This window comes from Eschrichtius robustus, chromosome 6 (assembly GCF_028021215.1).
Source record: "Eschrichtius robustus isolate mEscRob2 chromosome 6, mEscRob2.pri, whole genome shotgun sequence".
NCBI lineage: Eukaryota > Metazoa > Chordata > Mammalia > Artiodactyla > Eschrichtiidae > Eschrichtius > Eschrichtius robustus.
This window is the reverse complement of record NC_090829.1, coordinates 85,284,032-85,307,658: the sequence shown is the minus strand read 5'-3', so window position 1 is coordinate 85,307,658 and position 23,627 is coordinate 85,284,032. Positions and strand designations below refer to the sequence as shown.

The 23,627-nt window shown below is 35.3% G+C and overlaps 1 long non-coding RNA gene across 1 annotated transcript in view; it reads right to left on the bottom strand.

Annotated features, from left to right (window-relative positions):
• Positions 1 to 18,689, bottom strand: part of LOC137765740 (uncharacterized) — a 724,300-nt gene extending 705,611 nt beyond the window's left edge. The window contains exons 1-2 of the long non-coding RNA XR_011074249.1: positions 18,643 to 18,689; positions 16,553 to 16,647 (exon numbers count right to left, since the gene is read on the bottom strand). This is a non-coding gene — a long non-coding RNA (uncharacterized lncRNA). The remainder of the gene's footprint in view (positions 1 to 16,552; positions 16,648 to 18,642) is intronic.
• Between the last annotated feature and the right edge of the window lie 4,938 nt (positions 18,690 to 23,627).

The window sequence follows — 23,627 nt, the reverse complement described above, 5'->3', positions numbered from 1 at the left end:
CTAGAACAGAGGACATCAGGAGATATACCTAAATAAAGAATTTCCCTCAATGACCAGCAAAATAAAGAAATTCTGGAGACTCATCTTAAACTTTAAGCAATTAAATATATTCACACCTTCCATAGATCCCAGCTTTGTCCATTTGAGGCTTTGACAGCTTCATCAGTAATACATTCTATTACTGATATGTCAAGAGGCTTAACATCAAACATGCAACTTGAAATACATATATGTATACATATACAAAATATATGTCCATTAAGTGTAAAAAATGGCTGCCTTCAGATTTTTATTATCATCAACATTCTTTGCACAATGAATTATGTTTTTCAAAGCACTTAAACATTTATTACTTCACTTGATCCTCAAAGACTGCATGAAATAAGTGATGAAAATACACTATTTTAAAGATTAAGATTCTGAGACACAGGAGTCAAATGGTTTGCCTGAAATCATGACTTCTAGTCTTATTTTTAAACACCCTTGAATGCTTTCATTTCTACACTTTATTACCTTGGTAAATTCATTACTTAAAATCTATTATGTCAATCAGAAAGTATTTATTTATTAAGCAACTTCTATGTGCAAGTCTTCCATTCATTCATAATTGTTGTTATAATTAATTTGTGAAGTGACAGGTGTAATATTATAAATATTTTATAGGGGCTTCCCTGGTGGCGCGGTGGTTGAGAGTCTGCCTGCCAGTGCAGGGCACACGGGTTCGAGCCCTGGTCTGGGAGGATCCCACATGCCGCGGAGCGGCTGGGCCCGTGAGCCACAATTGCTGGGCCTGCGCGTCTGGAGCCTGTGCTCCGCAACAAAGAGAGGCCGCGATAGTGAGAGGCCCGCGCGCCGTGATGAAGAGTGGCCCCCGCTTGCCACAACTGGAGAGAGCCCTCGCATAGAAACGAAGACCCAACACAGCCATAAAAAAAAATAAAAAATTAATTAATTAATTAATTTAAAAAAAATTAAAAAAAAAAAAAAAGAATCAGAAGAAACATTTAAAAAAAAAAAGAAATATTTTATAACTGACACAGAAGGTACCAATCAAAGAAAATGAACACTGAACAAAGTGAAACATACTACCTAACTTTTACTAAGGGATATCAGCTGCATGTCAGCCCTGACATGGGAATGATCCATGTAATTTGATTTGATCTCAAACTGTAAATCATTAAGTTTATTTGGCCTGAAATGCTAGACAATTAACTAAAGATTTTTTAGAACATGTAGAAAATTCTAGTAGCATGTGATACAAAATTAAATAAACAGCAAATGTAAAAGAATAAAAAAAAACGCTTGGTACCAATATTGAAAAATATGAAATCATTACCATCAAAAGTAGCCATAATATTTTTAAATACTTTAATTTGACTTCTTAATACATATACAGCCAAATGTACTTAATTTTATTAAAAAGCATAAGTAGGATTTTGAACATGTTTTTAGTGCAATTTTTCTTTTCCTTTTATTGCTTGGCTCTCTGCTTCTCTCCCTCTATAGTTCCTCCCATTCAAAGCAATCCATTTTCACAACATAGTATGCACCCTTCCATATTCTCCCTTTGCAAATAAATAACTCTACTATAAAGCAGATATACACATATAGATATTTACATACAAAATACATATTCAGGGATTTTGGTCATTATTTTATAAAAATGTAACATCAACACATACTTTTCTATAACTTGCTCTTCTCACTATCAATAACTCCAGAAATTCCTCTAGATCACCTGAGATATCTTTAATTCACATCTTTTAATAACTGCATTATAATCCATGATATGAATTTCCATTATTTATTAGCATTATCTTATTAATGGAATTACTTTCCCCCCCAGTTTTACTACTACAAAAAAGCTGTAACAACTTTGAAACCAAAAAATTCATATGCCCTTAAATATCAATACTTGTATTTCTATGGGATATATTCCCAAGAATAAAATTGTTCAATCAAAGGATATGAGGTGTTACCAGACTGCATTTCAAAAAAGTTAAAGCATAGCACATTTCCACCAGTAACAAGTAAGAGTCCCTTTTTGCCACATCACCACTGGCAATAAATATTAAACCCATCAGACTAACAGAAAGTTTAAATGCTAAGACACATTACATCACTGTTACTTAAACTTGAATTTCCCTAGTGAATTTGAGCATCTTCTATTTTGTTAACCAATAGAATTTGCTTTACTGTGAATTATCTTTTCCATTTACATTGGGTTGTTTCATAACTTTTTTCTTAGCATTGTCTAAGAGCTCTTGGATATTAACCTTTCATGTTAATAAAAGTCAAATTATAAATACTTTTCCAAATCTATATTTTTCTAATAACTTTTATTTTTATATAAAAGTTTTTTTTATTTTTATGCAATCAACAATGTTAAATCATTTTAAACTTTTTGCATTTTCACTATTGTTAAAAAATTTTATAAATAGTCTCCTAGACTTTTTTTGGCAAGTTTTTTGTTTTGTTTTCATTTAAGCATTTCATCTTAAATGATTTTTGTATAATGTGCGAAATGAGAATATACTTCCATTTTTTTCCACAAAATAATCTTTTATGCCAATTCTATTAATTAAATGATTCATGATTTTCAAACTAAATTGTCATCTGTTTCAGGATTCTCTTATCTATTTAATGGATCTATTTGTCTATTCCTATGCTATTACCATATTTTTTGATTAGCTGGCTTTGTAATATGTTCTACTATGTATAATGCAAATCCCTCTTCACTGTTCTTTTTCATATTTTCTTGCCTTTTTTTTAGCACTTAATCTTCTATGTAATTTAAAAATAACATTGTCTAACTCAAAAAAGAAAAAAAATCCCTGCTAAAAATTTAATTGGAATTGTATTAAATAAATGTATTAACTTTGGAAAAATTAACATTTTGCTATTGTTTTCCCATACAAAAACATAATTTGTGCATCCTTTAATCAGATCTTGTTTTATGTCTTTAAATAGTATCTCTTTTTTACATACAGGTCCTATATTATTCTTGGTAATTTTATTAATAAGCATTTTATAATTTGTGTTTCTATGGAAAATTAAATAATTTTTTCCTGTTGGGGAAAAAAGGTTCCTAGATGCCTATTACTTCCAGAGAAAAGTTATCAATTTTCATCTAATTATTTTCTATCCAACTACCTTTTTAATTTATCTTACTAATTTTTCTAGATTTTTAAATTAGAGTTCTAAAATTTTTAGGTCTGATATCAGCCAAAAGACATGTTAAGTTAGTCTCTACAAATGTTAGTGTTATGTATACCTTTGACTATTATATTTGCTAAAGCTCCCTACTTAATGTTAAATAATTGTGATAAATAATTACTTGTCTAGTATCTGATATTAATAGAAATATTTTTAAGATTTAACTATTTCAGATTATATTTTCTGTTGGCTGTGAATGAAAATATTATATTTAAGCCATCTTATTGAAGACGAATGTATAATTTTTCCCTTTAACTTGATGATGTAATGAACGATATTGATATATTTCCTGTTGTTGAATCATGCTTGAATTCCTACTTAAAAAGAAAAAAGGAAAATTCTAGGTCCTAGTATATTACTCTTTTAATTCATGCTGATACTATTTGCTAATCTGCATTTTATATAGAAATTTTGCATTTCTTTCATAAGTGAGATTGAACTATAATTTATTTCTGTACAATTTTTATCAGTTAGATATTAAATGAAATTAGAAAATATTTCATTATTTTTCAATGGCCTAGCATAATTTAAATTATATCAAAATTAGTTATTTCTTTAAGTTTAAGTGATCACGTGTGGTTAGCTTTCCAATTTCTTCAGTATTAATAGGTATCCGTTTTCTACTTCTTCTTAGGCCGATATTTATAATTTGCATTTGACCATATCATGTTCTGTTTCTCATGGGTTTCAAAATTATTGCCATAGAGTTGCATTAGATTTCTTTTTTTTACCTTTCAGTTTTGTCAAACCTTTCAGTTTTTTCATCCCTAACTAGTATCTATTTTTGCTCAATTTCTTGTTTGTTATCTTTATTATTATTAGCATAAAATTCATATACATAAACTTCACCATTTTAACCATTTTAGAGTATACTCTGTGGTTGCTTTTAGTACATTCAAAAGGTTGTATAAACATCACCAACTATCTAGTTCCAGAACAAGGAAATCCTATACCCATTAAACAGTCACTCCCCATCTTCCCTTCCTCCAGCACTGACAGCCACTAATCTACTTTCTGTCTCTATGGATTTGCCTATTTTGGACATCTCACATAAATGGAATCTTACAATATGTGGCCTTTTGTGTCTGACATCTTTCACTTAGCATAGTGTTTTCATGTTTCATCCATGTTGTAGCATGTATCAGTACGTCATTTCTTTTCATGGCTGAATAATACTCTATTGTATGCATACACCACATTTTTATTTATCCATTTATTAGTTGATGGAGAGTTTCTTTGATTTGAGTTTCTTCCACTTTTTGGCTATAATGAAACTGCTGCTATGAACATCTGTGTACAAGTTTTAAGTGAACATATGCTTTCAATTTTCTTCCACTTCAGAGTGGAATTACTGGCCTCATTTTCTTTTTTGATTTTTCATCTTCCCAAGGAGTTTATGTATTATATTAAGTCTTTTGAAAGAGCCAGCTTTTAGATTGATTTTTTATTACATTTTGTTTCCCATTTCATTAATTTCATATTTTAAAAAATTAATTTCCTTTTATTCTCTCATATTAGTGTTTATTCTAATTTCTTAAAGTTACTAGATAATCCTTTATTTTCCGTCTTAATAATGAAGGCCTTTAAGGCTATCAACTCTACTCCGACAATCTCTTTACCTGTTTTCAATAGGTTTTTACATAAAATATTCTCTTTTTCATTGTTTTCCAAATGACTTCTTCTTTATCCAAGAGTTATCTAGGAGTGTTCTCTTTAATTTCTAAATAGTTAATAATTTTTTGTCACCTTTTAGAAAACTTCCAAAATTCTAATTATACTAGCTTATAATCAGAGGATGTGCTTGCAAAATCTCTGCTTTCTAAAATTTATAAAGTTTTCTTTGCGGCCAAGCACAGAGATGTTTAAAAGTATTTCAAGAATATCAGATACTACAAATATATTGCTTCTGAGTTATAGTATTCCATTTCTCTTAGTCATTGTTTGCATGTGTTTAACAGAGCTGTCTAGACTTTTCCAATAGTCTTTACTTAACATACTTATCTACTTTAAATAAGCCTGCTGTATACAGAGTTATGTGGTTATTCTCTTCATAAACTATGCCTTTCATCATTACAGTGCCCCTTTTTGATATCAATGCTATCACTCATGTTTCTCTGTTTTCCTTTTGTTTGCCTTTGCCTGATGTCTTTTATGTCCACCATTTTACAAACAACATTTCTTTATAATTTTGACACAGGTGTTTTTCTTGTAATATAATTTGAGTGGCTTATGTTTTTAAATTCAATCTGACATCTGTTTTCTTAATGGGAGAATTTAGTCCATTACATTAAATGTAATAATGTGCCTAATTTTATATCTTCCAATTACTTATATTTATTTTTAATCTTACATTATTGTTTCCTTATTTCCCTTTTCCATATTTTTTTGTTTGATCAAGTGGCTCTGCATTATATTTTCTCCTTGCTGCTATGAAAGTTCTACATGATGTTCTATCATGCTAACCTTCCCTTTCTCTACTCTAATTAACAGATGTATATATATATTTTTTTCATGTATCTATTTTTCTATCTATCTAAGACAATTTTTTTCCCCACCAAGAGGTTCTATCCTCCACCCCTTTCTCCTAAATAAATGAGATCTTTAGGATACATTCACTTTTCTCCTCTTTTCTTCCTCCTCTCATCTCCCACCACTCATTTTCCTCCTTTTTTACATTCCTCCTGTCTACTCCCTCCATCAACTAAGTGTTGAAAAGACAGTTTTAGTACATTAAAAATTTTCTTTACATAAGTATGATCCTTTTATTTCAAAAGTCTGAAATTGTCTATTTTATTACACATTTACTAGCCATCTATCTTCATCTCTTAAATGAAATTATACACACAACACACACTCACACACACACACAATTATATACAAATGCTCATTATTTACCACTATTTCCTTTCCTTTTCATCTTGACATCTTTGTCCTGGTTCATTTGTTGTTTGCTTATAATCTATCCTCAGGCATTTTCTTGGATGGGGAATAATTATATGTTCTGAGTTCTTGGTTTTCCCTAAATGTATTTCTTTCACCTTGGCTGGCAAATGACAACTTTCTGGGCATTGAGATTCTTGGACTGTAGTCATTTTCCTTTTGCAGTTTGTAGATGTCATTCCACTATCTTCTTGCTTCCTGTATTACAAATAGGAAGTTCTATGATACTTTGAATTCTCCTCTTTATAGGAGAAAATCGTTCTTTCTACTTGGGAGTTTATGTTTCAGTTTATTTTTAGAGTTCAGAACTGTGTCTTTTCTTTCAATCAAGACCATAAATCAATAAACCCTTTCAATCCACAGACTCTGATCTTTCTTACACCCAAAGAAATTTTCTTCTATTATACCTCTCCTCCTTCTGTTCTTATTTCTCCCTCTATAATTCCTATTATTCACATTTTGATTTCTAAACTATCCTCCAAGACTCATCCTTTTTATTCAACATTTTCATCATGTTTTATTTGTGCTATGTACTTTGATATATTTCTTGCACTTGGTCTTTCAGTTCACTAACTCATGTTTCAACAGTGACCATGTTCTCCTCCGATTTTTCCACTGAGCCACTCAATTGAGATGTGTTTTTCTTAGTATCTGAAATTTTTTTGTTCTTTGTTTGAATGTCCTTAAGTGCTCTTAATATATTTCAAAATTCAGGTTTCATTTATTTTCGCCAATAGTACTAGTTGCTTGGAGTATGTACTCTAATTTTCCTGCCTGATCTTCCTCTCTCCCTCACTACTGGCTCCCCTTTGATGGATTGTTATTTTTCACTGATAACTCACTGGAACTCTGGTCTGGTTGCTAGAGTATCCTAAATGGCAGAAGTATAACACTTGGAGAAAAGAAATGTAGACAGTCTACCAGTTCCCTGCCAAGGCATGAGGAGGTAGATCACTGTTGCCCTATCTCTGAATTTCTTTTCAGCCTCAGGGACAGAGAAAACTCAGCAAGCACATTCAGCTACTCTGACTTTTTAGCCTGTTGGGGAGACTTGGATACATAAAATAGTCAGATATTAACTTTCTCCCATACTGGTTCACAGACCTCTGAAGCCCAAGCTCTTCTTTACAATGTCTACTGTTTTCTGATCTTTATCCCTGAACTTCAGTACTATTCTCTAGTTGCTTGCCCAATTGATGGTAGAAGTTTTCAAAGCAGTGTTTCTCTGCCCAAGGTGTCACAGCAATTGTTCACAGATCTCAGTAGCGATTTGATTCAGAAAGACAGTCAGGAATTGGAAGTGAAGGGGAAGATGGCCATACATAGGTCACCTTGTTTTCAGAATCCTTAATTTTAAAAATATTGAGAAAGGGGAGAGGTATGTGGGTCTGGGGTTGTCTGGGAGTTCATTATCATTATTTCCAAGAATCAATACTTTCCTTAGAAAGCATATTCTTGAATATACAAAAACAACAATATGCTCTCTTTATGTTCTTAGATACAAATTCCAAAATATACCATAGCTACTAATCACTTGAAGTACGCTTTAAAGAGACCCCCGTTTTAATTATCCCAGGACATAATTATCTTTTGTTTTGGAAACAACTTCAAATCAATTTGCTATAGCTTCAGTTAGTAGAGAGACAAACTATGACTTTGGCAGATCATGTAAGTCTCCCACTGTCTAACTAGCAGGTCTTATAAATATGAAAAAGCATGTCAGCTGTTATATAGGAAAGAAACATGCACCCTACACAGTGGTTTACATGACATTACCCTCCATATTGTTCATAGCCCCATTACCGTTTTTGCTTTCTAGAAGAGCTAAGGATATAATGTCAATAACATTAAAGTGTTTCATTGGACTGACTTCTAAACAACTTAGATAATAAGGTAAAATAATCTAAAGCTCTGTTTTTTAATTGCGTGAAATTTTATGAACTTATCTTTTTAAGAATTAGGAAGCTCATACAGAATGCTCAAAATCTCATTACAATCTATTAAGTGCAAAAAACAAAAATACTCTGGACTGTTTGTCCTACTATCCAGATAGGAATCATATAGGATATGAAATTTGGATTTCACCCTTGAATCACTAGGTAATGTAATTCTGTGTACTCTATTCAATACAATATCCTGAATTGACTGTAGTAGATTTGCTTTACCACTGATGGGCGATATCTGATATATTTCTTTTCTGAATCACGGTAAATATAATTTTTTATTGGAACTTCTGCCATGACAGAATTTCATTAAGTATCTAAAAGGATAAAAGATCATGAGCATGTGTAAAAATGTTTGGGTCTTAGAAAAGTACAGAGAAACCCTGTAATAGGTATTAATGATTGTAACAATGCTAAATTTGAACCAGTCAAAAGAAAATAAGGAATGAATAGCCTGGTAAGCAAGAATCAAAGTAATCTTTCTAGGACAGCTACAAAAGAGTCTAATCAACATTGAATCCTCCAGTGTGCCAGGTACTGTGCTAAGCACTAAGGCTTCAAAGATTAATAAAATACGGTACTGCCCTTAAGGATCTGCAGTTCAGTGTAGTATAATTCTGAATGCTATCTTTCCTGGGTGATGAATGTCAAAGAATGAATGCACCCATTTTTGCATAATAAAATTCATCATTACACAAATAACAGATAGAAACAGAGGTATGCATAACACAAAATTACAGAAAAACAGCAACCATTTATTTTTGGCTTTTATACACTCTAGCAATACACTTTATAACAACTGTTGAGACTGTTATGTGAAATACCTGAATCAGAAAGGTCTGGAATCCTGTTCACTTTTCAGCTCAAATCACCCCTTCAACATAATATTGCCTTGTTCTCAACCCTTTGCTAGAACAAGAAAGATTATTGAGAGGGTGAGTTTTCAAAGGTATCTCTCTAAGGGTGAGATATATGAAGGGAAGGGAGGATGCAAACAATATAGCTGTTAAAAAGACTAGATACCACCAGATGTCAAAAGAACGAGAACAAAAGAGTACCAGTGACAATAAACCTGAAGGGGAAAGGTGTCATGCATAAACTGAATGTTGATTATCTAACTTCACAGTATATTGTATTAGTGATGTATCAATTTGAAACATACAAAATGATTACTGTAATATATTTCCTAATGCACTAGAAATAAGAGTCTGAAGGAAATATCAGAGATATTGTAATAAGGAAAACTGAAGACACATAAGTGATAGTATAGCTATTCCATTATTCTTTGACTCCATTCAGACAATCCAACTCTTCCCCACCTCTATATATATACATAATATAGCTCAACAATGAATATTATCTCTTAAAAACTTTTGAAGTCTCCAGTACCTTGCAGAAAAAGGGTATGAGTATGTATACATGGCATACACATCTGTTTGTATTTGGTTTGATGTCATTAAAATTATTTGAAATAACAAAAATTCACTTTAAAAGCTTATATAATTCCCTTTTCATTAACTAGTGCTGGCAATCATAAATATAATCCAAACTCATGTACACTGACTTTACCTGGACTGATCATTTGAACCGATTACTCTGATAGAAATGCATTTATCCTATCAAATAAAATTGAACCTTTCTTTCAGTATAGCGACAATTGAAGGAAAAGTTTACATAAGAGAAGTCTACACTCTATTCCACCTTAAGCCTGGTAGAGCCTGGCTCCATGAATGTGGGAAGAGGAGATATCAAAAGCTAAATTACGAAATGAAATGAAATAAAATTAAGGTATAATTTGTTTTACCCATCAAATCCTCAGAAAAGCTAGCAGATGTTTTCTTATATTTGAAAACTGGACAGCAGACGGTAACTTGTACTATAAATGCCCCCCAGAAACAGTGATTTCAGAACTGAATGGTACACAGCGGGTACTCAATAAATGACAGATATTCTCAGGTTTATCACATAGGTTTCTGTGCTAAATTGCATTTCTTTGTAATGCATCTAAACTTATTGCCTAATTCTAAGTTAGTATTGATGATCATGTTTTTTGTGCCAAAACCATAGCAGTCTTTGTATCCCAGGCTCTAGGTGGCCCCTATTTAAGCCAGCTGTTGGTTCTGAAACAAATCTAAGGGTGCAAACAACAAACAATAAATGTTAGGGCCTTTCAAAGTCAGTAGGATTCACCAAAGTTTTGAATATATTCTGTTTCTGTTCTGCCTCACCCTTTTTTTCTGCATGATCCCGATTCTTGGTTACTCAACCTGTTAGATTTAGGTCTCCTTTTCGACCTCTGCCTTCCCAGTACTGCCAGTATCTAAAGCTCTCTTTGACCTGTTCCTACTCATGATTTCCTCCATCTGCTTTGACATCTGTTACCCAGCTCCACTGTTGTCCATCCAACCAGATCAGGCAGTGGCTACCCAGTCCATCCTCTGTTAAAACCTTCAGATAAACTCCCTCACAGGAGTTGTACTTCTAGACTGAAGGGTTAAATTTTAAAAACAAACTTTACCATAGCAACCATTCCTCCCACTTAAGCTCTTTCACTTTGTGCCTTTCTCTGGAACCTTCTCCAAATCCACTATGCCTTTCTTGAAATAAAATTACCAGTATTAATCAGGGCGAGTACTAAGTGAAAATGGTCCCAGAAAAGAGGCATGATGAGGTGGTGATTAAGAGCTTAGGTTTTCTAGAATTGGACTTGAGTTTGAATTCCCAACTGTTATATACTAGCTGTGTGACTTTGAATAAGTTATTTAACCTTTCTGAGTCTTAGCTTATCTTTAAAAATGACATAATAAAAGTGCCTATCTCATAGGATTATGAAATTAACTGAAAAAAATTCAGATATAACCAATGTCTGGTACAGAGTTAAGTGCTCATACATGTTGGCTACTGTTGTTTAGTACAAGAACAGAATGTATTTTATTTTCTTTCACTATGCTTACAACCAATAATTTTGCCAGTGTTTTTGGTACCAATGCCTTTAGAAAAGGGTCTACATTAATTCCTCAGTACATGTGCTGGGTTTCAGTTAACTTATAGTCTAAAATCAGCTTCCCTTCTAAATATCTCTTAGAATGTTTTTTCCCCCTTATTTGCATGCATTGAAGCACTCATACCACCTTTTTTGCCCTATGGTTGATATAAAATTTTTCTTGCCATTTCTCCCAAATAGCTTAGCATTATCTAATATATTGTCACGTTTGCTGTATATTCCGTCTATGAGGTAATTTATAAAATGTTATGAGCAGTATCAAGAACGATGGATATGTATATGGAGGGGGAAGGAACCAAGGATTATATAGCTTTCTCCAGATAGCTGTTTCCATTTGTGAATAGGTAAAGGATTTGACGGTTTTGAGCCTCTCACTACCATTCATACTAGCAAAAGGAATGTGAGTCAATTAAAAAGAAACTGAGAGTGAAATTCTAAATGAAAACTTTGAGGTCATCATTAAATAAATACCTACAAGTAGGTACACACAAATTGCATGCAGTTTGTTTCAGATTCTTCCCACTATTCTTCATCAAAACAGAGTCAACTTTGTCTATCTTATCAGTCCTCCTATGTAAATCTATCCCTGGATGGATATAATGTAGGATCAAAATCAAATGCAGCAGTTAAAAATTACCAATTTTATAAGATCTATATGGAGATGGCTCCTGATTACTCGAAGTATATTTATTTTTTGCTTTAAAAATTAGGCACAAAAACCAAGTTTACCTTTTTCTTCGAATATATCTATCTATCCATATATTTTATAGAATTAGAACACAACTCTGAGTTAATTAATTCTATTATTACCTGCTTTCTCCAGTTAAGCAACTTTATGCAGAGTAAAATGCAAAGAATCATGTTTATAAATTCTATTACCAATATATCTACATGAGTGAAGGTGAGCTGGTAAAAATTTATGTAAACTAATAGACATTACAGTTACCAACTATAAAAGATTATCAGTACTTAATATTGTGGCTCTTGTACTACTATGCTATGTTTGAAAGCAAGTATCATTAAAATGAAACTTTTATCCAGGACTGAAAGTAAAAAGCAAAGTCGAATATTTTACATATACTCTTTCCTGGTGCCCCCTGCACATCACATCCAGTCACGTTATCTGAAGCTAAAATAAAGACTCAAGTATCAAAACAAACATACTCATATTATTAGAGCTGAAAGGGACCCTGAAGATGAAGGAAGCTAAGGCAGAGACCCAAACAAATTATGTGAAATGCCTAAGATCATACAACTAGTTGCTTGTAACATTATACCAAAAACAATATTTCCAATCTCTACATCTGAAATTTTTGACAATGTGCAATAAAATGAAAGAATTAAATCAAATATATGAGGGATTGGCTGATAAGTTAGATGTCCCCTCAAGCTAAAAACCATTGGATTTAATGACTTCTACTTACTGGATTTTATATTCCTAAGAAAATAAGTTTAAAATAACATAAAATTGTAAAAACTGACTAGAAGTAAAAACAGCTACAAAGAAAATTTATGCTCTTTCTTAAATCAAAACCATGGAAAAGGATATTCTTTTAATGCCTAAAGGAAGCCAGAGATTTATGGTTGTGTGTACATGTATGGTAGTGGTAGGGTTTGTTTTGTTTTGTATTGTTTCATTTTGTAAATTGTTAGAGGTTCCTTTTGTGATGGTAATTTGTGTCCCAAAAATGGGGGTACAAAGAAAATGAATTTCTGATAATTTATAAAGTACTTAGCCATATATAAATAAATAAGTCTCTAGAAACTTACTAATGACAGTAAGAAAATGGTTGCCAATAATTTCAAAACTAAAAATCCAAGTCTTTTTTAATATTGTTTGAATTTAAAATAAAGAACATCTTTTTTTAAAAAAAGGTCAAAAGTAACTGAAAAAGAGATTAAATCAGTACACTTAATTCTCTAAACTGTGTGTATATTTTTCCTGAAGTGCGTATTCATGAGCTGAGAGTAGAGACAGGCTGGTTGCTTTGTTTGACTATAGTTCTATTTACCTCATACTGTCAAGAACGGATTTTGACACTCACAGTATTAATATTGCTATTTTTATTGATATAATTAGCACTGCTATAAATAATTCCTTGGCCTGCCACATCTAAGTATATCATTAAAATCAGCAATATTAGGGCTTCTTTTTCTTATATGATGCCTTAGAAACAGTCTGCTGGCCCAAAAAACCATGGTGACTTCATGATGCGGAAGTTACTGGAAAAAAAAAGTTGTCCTGTCAATAGAGACTACTGTTTTGTGTATGACTTCACTAAATAAACTAGTTTATATTTGTTTGAAACTAAAGTTTCTTACCAATCTGCTGTTTCACTTTCACATCACACCATATTGTACCTAAAACAGGCAATCTGGATTTCCCGTTGCTACTTCCCTCCATCCCCCCACCCCCAATAGCTCAGGAATGGGTTTGAATTATGAGGCTTGAATACACAAAGCAAAAGAATTAAGACACCCAAAATTCAGAATGGGTAGGTGAAAATAAGTGTGCTTGAAGTCACTTGTATAACTGCTAATGGGTGGTCCACTTGTGAGTTTTTAATCATTACATGAAAGCAAAATCAAAACATTTTATCTTGCCTCTAGATCACATCAGCTGCGACAGTAACCTTATCTAAACCTTGAATAGTCTGTTCATAAAACAAAGTGGGGTGACCGACCCAGTGCATATTCAACACAGAATATGAAGGCCAAAACAAAATGACAATACAATTCAAAACAAGTTTGTGGAAATTTTGGGCTAGTATATTAAACCTTTCTTTGTCTCTATCTCTTGACAGATGGTTAGCCTTCATACAGTCTAGTATCTCTGGCAAAGAAATGACTGTGTCTAGCCAATAACACCCCAAATTTTGACTTAAAATGCACTGTACACATACTTACACTTACCTTAAAAATATGAATATTAATTAGTCTTTATTTTATTACTATAGAAATTTGACATGTCAAGACTTTATCTTTTACTCTATGAATACCCCTTTTGCAACTCTCAACTATCTTATTATGTGGATCCAGTTTAGATTTCACTTTAGATTTCATTCATTTTATGTGCTGCTTAGTAATCATGCTTTAAAAAAACTTCCCAAAATAAATTTTAATCCAAAATTATTACAAAATTTCCAAAGATTTAATTAGCTTGTATTTCTATGTTGCTCGGAGCAAAGGTTTGGTAAGTAACAGAGTATGTTAAACAAAATCACCTGGGAACTTTGAATGCCTTCCATGTCAAGGAACACAAGGCGGGACTGGAATCATTTATCCAGTAATGAAATATGTCTTTATTCAAAAACTGATCATATATAAATACATACTTACATGCACAGAAGGACACATTGATCAACCATCCTTACTAGAATTAGGAAAAGTTCTTAATTTTTAACATTCTATTAACCATTCTTCCACTTTGCTTTTTAAAAAAGATTTCAGCTAAAACAATATATTCTATTAGTTACAGTCTCTGCTTTTCATCCTAAATCTTCCTATTTGTAGCTTTCAGACGCTGCCTGGTCTGTACTCAAATAGCCACAGGCAATCTCAAAGTTCTCTAAAGTGCATTAATATGTACCTTTTCTAGAAGAGTTGATTATGCTACAAATTAGCATAGAGATCTAGTGTAGGTATAGATTCAAGCCCTTTACAGCAGGGGATGGGAGGACTGTAGGTAGGAGGATTGTGTGTAAAAAAAAAAAAAAAAAAAAAAAAAATCATGCTACTTAAGAACTGAACTCATACTTGACTAACAAAATAAAACTCACTGTGATAGAGAAAAATAACGAAAATAAGAACTTGTTATTTGAGACGTATGAACTAGGTTTTGGAAAGGTGAGACACCCACTACTTGAAGCAACAAACTCAGCTTCAAAATCATATACTCCCTTAACCAGGCACCAAGTTTCCTTCAGTTAGAAACCTAGAATTTTTACACCTACAGACTAAATGATTAAAGTAATACTAAAATACTCTGTAATGTTCCTCTTGCATTACAAATGGTCTATTAAATCAGAGAAGTGCCAATCAAATGCTTTTGTAGTTTGAAAGAAAGGTTTAAATAACAATGCATTTTTTGCAGGCCTCTCTTTCTGTTTTTAAAGTCACCTATAAATTAATTACAAATTTCCACCTTCTCTTGATAAAACCACAACTGTAAAAGATTTAGGCACTTGATTTTTCAGACATATTCTTAAAACAAATTCTAACTAAACAAATTAAGATATTCTAGCTTATGTTTACCACAATTTGCTAACAAGACAAAAGCTCCACAGGAATTTTACAGTAAATTCCAAGACACAGAATTTTTTTAATATAAAATAACATTTTATTTATTTCAAAGGCAAGCTTAAAATTACGAAAAAATAAAACCCCTATCTGTTAAAAAGACCTACTGAAACGTATGGAGAATATTTCATGACAATAACAAAGGGTACAAATAAGAAATACAGTAAGCTCTTCCTTTCTTATCGTTGGCAATTGGTAAAATCTCCCTGCCCCTCGAACTTCTCTAAGCTTTTTCAAATCATATTCCCCCAAATGAGAAAACAGCTAGGTTTTAAAGTTTCATCCCAAAATACCTTCTTCTAGCAATCTGAAGTACCCAAAGTGTATGCGACATTAGAATGTAAACTCCACATGGGTAATTTTATCCCTTGTTCACTTTTACATCCCAAGTATCTAGAACAGTGTCTAGAACAATTTGATGAATTTAAAAATCCATTTCAGAAAAAAAATTATTTCAGAGAATAAATCAGAGCCCATCAAGCTCCACTTCTGTATTCCAAATGTTTTAAAGAATCTCTTCTTACCACTTATTCTAAGGTATTTCGAATAATTTGTAATTAGTTTATAAATTTTAGATCCTTTATAGGAACTTAGTTGTATCTTTTATTGTTCTTCTAAAATGACCTAATTTTTTCTAGGAATTCCAATTTGGTTGGAAAGTCTTCTGAAAACTGACTACTGAGATAAAAGTAATTCATTTAAAATGGCTTTTTCCTTGGATTTTATTCCTATACCAAGTAGTCAAAAGTCGTGTTAATTTGACAGCAAGAGCAATTGTATATGTATGGGTCTCAAAAACTTCCTGACTTTACTTAGGACACTGGCAACACATCAACTAGTCGTTCTGAACAATACGCCTCCTCCCCCTACCACACACACACACACACCAAAATTACAACCCTCACATGTAAGTTGTTCTTTCCTCTAGTACTCCACTTAAACTCATATTGTCTTTCAGTAGCTAGTTGCTAGTAGCGGGTGTACACATTAACTATACCTGTATTTTCTTGGTATAGTAGTTATTTCAAAATACTGGCATCTTAAATGAACTAAACAGGTAAGCATAAAGAATTCTTCCTAAAAATGGATAAAATTTGACAATTTTTAGTCTTAAACTTCTTTCTTTAGTCTGTTAAAATTGGGACCTCACCATGAAAGGGCGTATTGCTTTGGAGGCTGGTAGCCAGTTAACTTGTCACCTGATCTTCATATGCAAAAGGCCTTTATTCCACTGGTCTGTGAGATCTGAAATCACAAAACCAAAAATACCCAACTGCTGGACTCACTGAGCAGATAATTATATTTCTAGAAAACTCACTTTTTTTCCTCTCCTCACTGTTTGAGCATGATGTATTCTCAAGGCTAAGCCCTCCAAAATTGAGCTCAATGGAAATCACATCCCCAACCTTAAGAATTAAACCTTGAGCGCTAAGCAATGAATAACATCAGCAATTCTTCAAGGACAATACCAAAAACTTTCTTGAAAGAAAACTACTTCCAAGAGGGCACAGTGAATGGTATTACCATGCACTATATGCGCATCAACTTTGATACATTCTGATTAAGAAGGACAAAGAGCAAACAAGGGCATTAAAAAAAAAAAAAAACAGTGTAAATTGTTCTTGCTGATGTCCTTTTCCAAGAAATACAGAAATGCAAATCGTAGCCAAAATCGGACTGGTCAAATTTATACGTGGGGGTGTGATGGGGTAGAAGGGTGTATTTTAACGATTCCCAAGCGATAGCAAAGGGTGCGTGGGATTAGGAGCAACAGGTAAGAAAGTAAACCATTTATGAATTTGTCGACGGTAACTGATTATTCAATGTGTAAAGCTAGAGAATGTATTTACAAAACGATCCTTATAATTCATGTTTTAAAACTTTAAATAGCGACAAGTTAAGAATACTAACTTTAGAACAGAGCTTGCTTGAAAACATTGGGGGAATGAGTGGTCTCTTAATTTTCTTAGCTGAAATTTACACATGACCACGCAGTGAGAAAATTCCACTTGAGCAACATTTTGGTATTTTTAATGGTAAGAAGCAGTTAAGACAATTTTCACATGACTAGAAGATTCACAAATTCAACTTAGCTTGGGCCAATGCTGATGTGAGGACAGTACTTTACCCGCGGGCTGCTTCCAAATTATTTCCTGTTTCATTCAGATTTTTACTGGAGAACTGTCATCCTGATACTGACCCCATTCAACTGGGTTGGGTTAAGAGATCAGCGGATTACCGCGCTAGTTAGTGTAGCTGTACGCCATATTGTGTTTTTCGCGAATGTTTATCGTTTATGTGTGTGCCTAGCATATGTTTGTACAAGTGTGTTTATCTATACACCTTTTAGAAAATCCCTGCCTCCTGCCTCTTCAGCATCCTTAAAAAGGCTAACAGCTTCAGGAGGGCAGGGCGTGGGGCGGATGGTGGGAGAAGACCAGAAAGCCACACGGACAGTAATGCATTAAACAATGTAAAGGAGAGTGCATTTCTTTTAAACTTTCAAAAAGCTTCCAACCGTTTTCTCTCAGCTATGGAAAAAGCGTAAACATTTTTTAATGTTTGCAAAGGGGCCCAAAGGAGGAGAGAAAGAAGGAAAGCTGTTTTCCCTTCCCATGCCCCCTTCTCTACAGTCGTAGCAGCGAAGCAGGCGGCGGCCGTTAGCTCCGGCGTCTGGAGGGGCGTCCAGCGGCTCTGGGCCAGGACCCCTCCCGCCCCCCAGTTCTCTGAAGACGCTCCAGATACCGCCAGAGCCACGGCAAGCGGGGAAGGGCGAGAAGGGAGGGGGCGGAAGACAAGCGGGCGCCTCTAGCAGCTCCTGAGCCCCGGCTAGTCCCCCTCAGCTCCTCTTCTTGGTAGCGGCAGCTCCAGACGCGGGGAGTAGAAAGAAGGCAGAAGACACGTTTCCAGCTGCGGGACGCCCCGCCCGATCCTGGAACCCGGGACCCTCCCGCGTTCCCTCCCTCCGCGCCGGGTCAGGCGAGGCCACCGCCGCCGCCCGGCGCGAGGAGGGGCGCTCGGGGAAAGGGGCCGCCGGGGGGGGGGGGGGGCGGGCGCTCGGCCGGCCAACAGCCCGCGGGCTCGCCACTCTAACTCGCTCCCCCAACCCCACCCCGCGCGCCTCCTTTCCCGTCCCACCGCCCCCCACTCCAAGCGCCTTGCAGACGCCCCGTCCCCCACAGCACGCACACACCCCTCCCTCCAGCCCGCCCCACAACAAATTAGAGTTTTTGGCGTTACCTCCTCGCGCTCTTTAATCTTCTTTCCTCAACTCCTAAACTTCCCCCCGCCCCTACTTCTTCGGCAGAAGGCCCACATTGGGCGCCTCACGCCGCGAACCCTCTATCTTTTCCTGCTATTGGGTTGCCCTCACGCCACTCTTGGCTTCAGTGAGCCAATAAGAATGGGACGCCCCTCATGAGGTTGCCGCCCATAAACAAAATACACTCTTCCTCCTCCCCTCACCTGTCCCCGCCCCCATCTGCCTCTTCCCTCATCTCTACCAGCTTCGATTGGGCTAGAAGAGGCCCAATCCGCTATCTCAGACACCCATTGGAGCACGGAAACTTCGCTCCGAGAACTGTTAACAGGCGATTGGTCAGCAGTCTTCCCACTCCCCCCCCTCACCCCGCCGCACCTTCGTCCACTCTGGAGAGGTCAGTCATATCTCGTTGTTCAGTGATCCGAGAGGTGGGAGGCTATTGGTTGAGAGAGCCCGTCAGACCGGACTAGAGTGAGTCGTGATTGGTCAACACAGATACGATCATGTTTGGTTGTCTAACCTCCGCCGCGCCCCCTCTTTTTCTCCAGGCCCCCGCCCCGTCCTAACTGCTTTTACTTTCTACGCATTTCTATTTCCTCCTTTATTTATTTATTTGTGATAAACTTAAATGACCTGGCGACGGAGGCGGGACTCGAGGCGAGGCCGAGGATGACGAGGGACGGCCGGGGGCCAATTGCCGAGGGGGCTGCCGGGTGAGGGGCAGCGGCGGTGGCCAGTGAGAGGCAGGTGTCTGGAGCGCGCTAGGCCTATGGAGTCGGGATGCCCCAGCGGAGGCGGCGGTTACCCGCTGTCTGGCGCGGCGACCTGGCGCGGGGAGCCGCGGGAGGGGAGGAGAGGGTGTCGCTGTCGCTGACGGCTGAGGCGGCAGGAGGGAAGCTGGATCCCGGGCGGTGGGAGGGAAAGCGGGAGAGAGGGTCTGGCGAGGCGGCGGCGCTCAAGGCCACGCTGGGTCAGGCTTGGTTCTTGTGGAGCGGGGTGCAGGTTGCCAAGCCAGGAGGTCGGCAGAGGCCGCTGAAGCAGTGCCAGTGCTCAACGGGAAAATGCGTTCGTTCAGGAGGTTTAGAAAAATGCTATGTAAAGCAGTTTGGAGTAAGCCGCCGTTAATATAAATGAGAATATTATTCTAACGGGAGAAGCAGATTGTTTCGTATTACTAAACGCCTGAAGTACCAGCGACCCAACCCGAGCCCACAAAATTCAATATCCTGAGGGCTAGAAGGAACAAATAAAGCAACACGGAAAATTAAATGCGGTTCAGATGCTTCAATAAAACCTTCATCCTCATCCATTTGTCACTCAACCTAGCACTCCCCAGAGCCAAATTCTTACCAAGTGTTGGTCCAGTACTCAGGCATGGGGGAAATAGACGAGGCTTAAAGCCGGCAGGAAGCTCAGGGAAGATTCCTAAAAAGGATTCCTAAAAAGGGCTAAGAGAGGAAGGGAAAAAAAAGAAAAATTGCTTTTCACTATACAAAAAAAAAAAAAAAAAACCTGCCAAAATTAAAAGTTGCAATATTTGGGGAACTCAGCAACAATTTGTCACAAAATAAGGGACTCTATTAAAAATACCATGCATACAAATAATATACTGGATTTGCAACTTGAAAACAATTTTTTTTATAGGACATGTATTTGATGTATAGTTTCTAATAGACTCAAGTCCTCTAATTTTTATCCTAGGCTTCCTTGGGACATACAGCATGCCTTAAAGAAAAAATTATTCATGAAACTTGTTAAAGATGGTTAGGCAGATTTTATTCAGGACCATTGAGGTAGGTGTAGATAGGATCATTGCAGTTGAATTTTGCAGGGGGTAGAGAGATTGGGCTCAATTTCATATTAAGAGTAGGCAAGTGGGAACTTTAGCCAAGGAAAAAGGTGAGGGTCAGTGGATGGAAAATTGCTAAGAGGAAACATTAGGGGTAAGGGAGATTTTGGCTAAACCAACCTAGCAGTATTCTTGCTGAAGACAGGCCAGGGTGATCAGACATCACCTTGGGGATGGTGGAAGATGAGGAACCTGATCATATATCTAGGGTAATGGGGGTTGGGGGGAGTTCTTGCTAAAGCTGTATTTTGCAAGGAAGTGTACAAATGCCTGGCTTTGATTAGCGGTCTTTGGCAGAACCTAAGCAAAATAAATAGGCCCTGGTGGAAAAAAATGTACAAGGCCTTGACATCATAAATAACATTAGATCTGTCTTCTGAAGAATATATGTATGAAGGTCTCAGAATCCACAAAATTATTGCATCAGGTGTCAAATTTGAAGACCAGTAAAGTGTACAAATTTCTATTACATCTGGAAGCCAAAACATTTTAGAATTTATGTATAAATCTTAGGTACAACATGATGTAGTGATCATAGTTTTTAAGTATTCCATACAGAATAATCAGCTTCACATGAGAAAATTCAGTAAAACTTAACAAAGGTGTTTAAATAGTTTAATTCCACAACTTTAACGAGGTGCAATAGCTACTCTCTAAGTACTACTTAATATTCATGCTTTTCAGCAAGTTTTTAAAGCTATTTTCAGTATATGGGCATGAGAGCTGTTAGGATTATAATGATAAGGCATTAGGAAAGCAACGTAAAATATTCTAATTCAATATTAGTGATCAGGTGAGGCCTTGGATGTTACTGCCCCTATTTAAGATGGTGGTTATTTATACCAGTTCTCATGATATTAGGATCTGGGGTTAAAATGCTTCTGTCTATAAGGAATGCCTCAATCTTTATGTTTACATTACACACGCACAGACCTCAACCACCAGCCCCCCCCACACAGATATACAAACATCCCAAAAGATGCAGCAAGAATTCCATAGTAATGTTAAATAGTTTTCCTATACACAAGCAATAACAGAAAATGTAATGGGAAAAATATCCCTTTTTACAACTGTGAAAAATGCTATAAAACATTTTCAATGGTAACAATGAAACACTGTGTGATCTGTGTAGATTAAACTGTAAAATTGCTGTGGACATCAACTAAGATTTACAAATGTCAAATTGCAAGTGACAGAAACCCAGTTCAAACCACCTTCACCAATTAAAAGAAAATCATTGGCTTGTGGTACTGGAATGATAGGGCTATAGTTGGTCCCAAGCACAACTAGATCTGGGACTCAAGGAGGTCCCTGAGCCTTATGCTGAACATCTATTTTTTTTATCCTGTGCTTTTTTGGGGACTGTTCCTCCCAAAATCCAGTCATGTGATTCAGATAGAACTACCAATTATAATGCCCACCTCCTGTTAGCAGGTTGAACACACCATCTAGTCCCTATAGGACCTGATACTGATTTTTATATATGCTATGTAAACCAGAGATTCAGTTAATTTTATGTGTTTACTTATTAACTTTGTATCCAGACATCTTGGTGAACTCTTTTATCATTTATCAGTTGACTCTCTTGATTTTATGTAGAAATTCATATCATCTACCAGTGATAGTTTTTTGTCTCTTTTCAGTGTTTTAATATATTGTTTTTCTTATTTTGTTGGCCAGACTGACAGCAAAATGTTGAGTAGTAGTTACAGTAGTGTGCATCCTTGTCTTATTTCTGCATTTTTGATGTTGCACCTTTAATTTTGTTTCTTGCTGAAAGTTCTGTTAAAGAAGTTGCTCTATCATCACAGCTTCCAAAGCACTGCATTTTAAAAATCATGAATGAATATTGAATTTTATCAAATACCTTTTCTAAATGTATAAAATAACCATAATTATTTTTATTTATTCTGTTAATGTATTGAATTATAATGATAGATTTCCCTAGATAAATTTTCTTAATTTTATTACTATTCAGTAAATAATATGTTTAACTTACTATTATTTTTATTCTGGAATTTGCAAACTTCAGACATTATTATTCATAAGTGACATGGACCTTGTTGAACCTTTCATCCAATTTTGAAATTTTATTAGACTAGCTTCTTCAAATTAGTTGGGAAAATTTTGTCTTTTACCGTACTTATGGCTTTTTTCCTTTTTTTAAAAAGGATAGATCTTTATTTTCTCAATTCTGTAGTTTTTGGTTATTGTACCTTTCTACCTCTTCCTTAGTCATTTTGGTAATTTAAATTTTCTTAGAAAAATATTCATTCTAGATTTTCAAGTTTATTTTTTAAATTTACATAATGTTACTTTTATCACTTATCTTTTTAAAGTGTCCATAATTAGTGTCTATCCCAGCACCATATTTATTTCTTAGTGAACAGATTATTTTATTTGTTCATGTATTTATTTGTTTATATAATTGTGTTTGCAATTTATTTAGTTTTTAAATTGTTTTAGCTACATACATCTGAATCATCTTCCTACATAAGGGGAATGTTATAATCTTACCTTATCTATTACCGTGTAATAAACTATTCCAAAACTTAGTGACCTAAAACAACCACTCATTTATTTGCTCCTGATTATGTGAATTAGCAATTTGGGCTCTACAGCTCTATGTTTGGGGCTTCGCTCCAGATCACACAAATGTCAGAAGTTCCACTTGTTTCCCCTTTATCCTATTAGAGTCACTCTATGGTAAGCCTTCTCAGTACATGCACAGACTCAATAGATACTCCTCAGGAAAAAGTAGTTGGAAAACGCAGCTTACCCAGGAGAAGCTCTTCTCTCTCTAGTATTTTAATTCATGAGTTCCTCTTTGCATCCACAAGTCTCTGATGTTTTTAAAAATATAGTTTTTGTGATTTATCTCATGTTTTTCCTAGTTCAAGTGGGAGTTATGGCCTGTTACTATCTTCTCCATCCTGTCTGGAGGCAGAAGTGAATGTTTTAATTTCAGATATAGTATTTTTCAGTTGTAGAATTTCTGTTTGATTCCTTTTGATGAAGTTGTGTCTATGCTGAAATTTTCCATCTTTTCCTCTTATTCTAAACATATTAAACATATTTATTGTAACATACTTGAGTAGTCAACTCCCACACCTG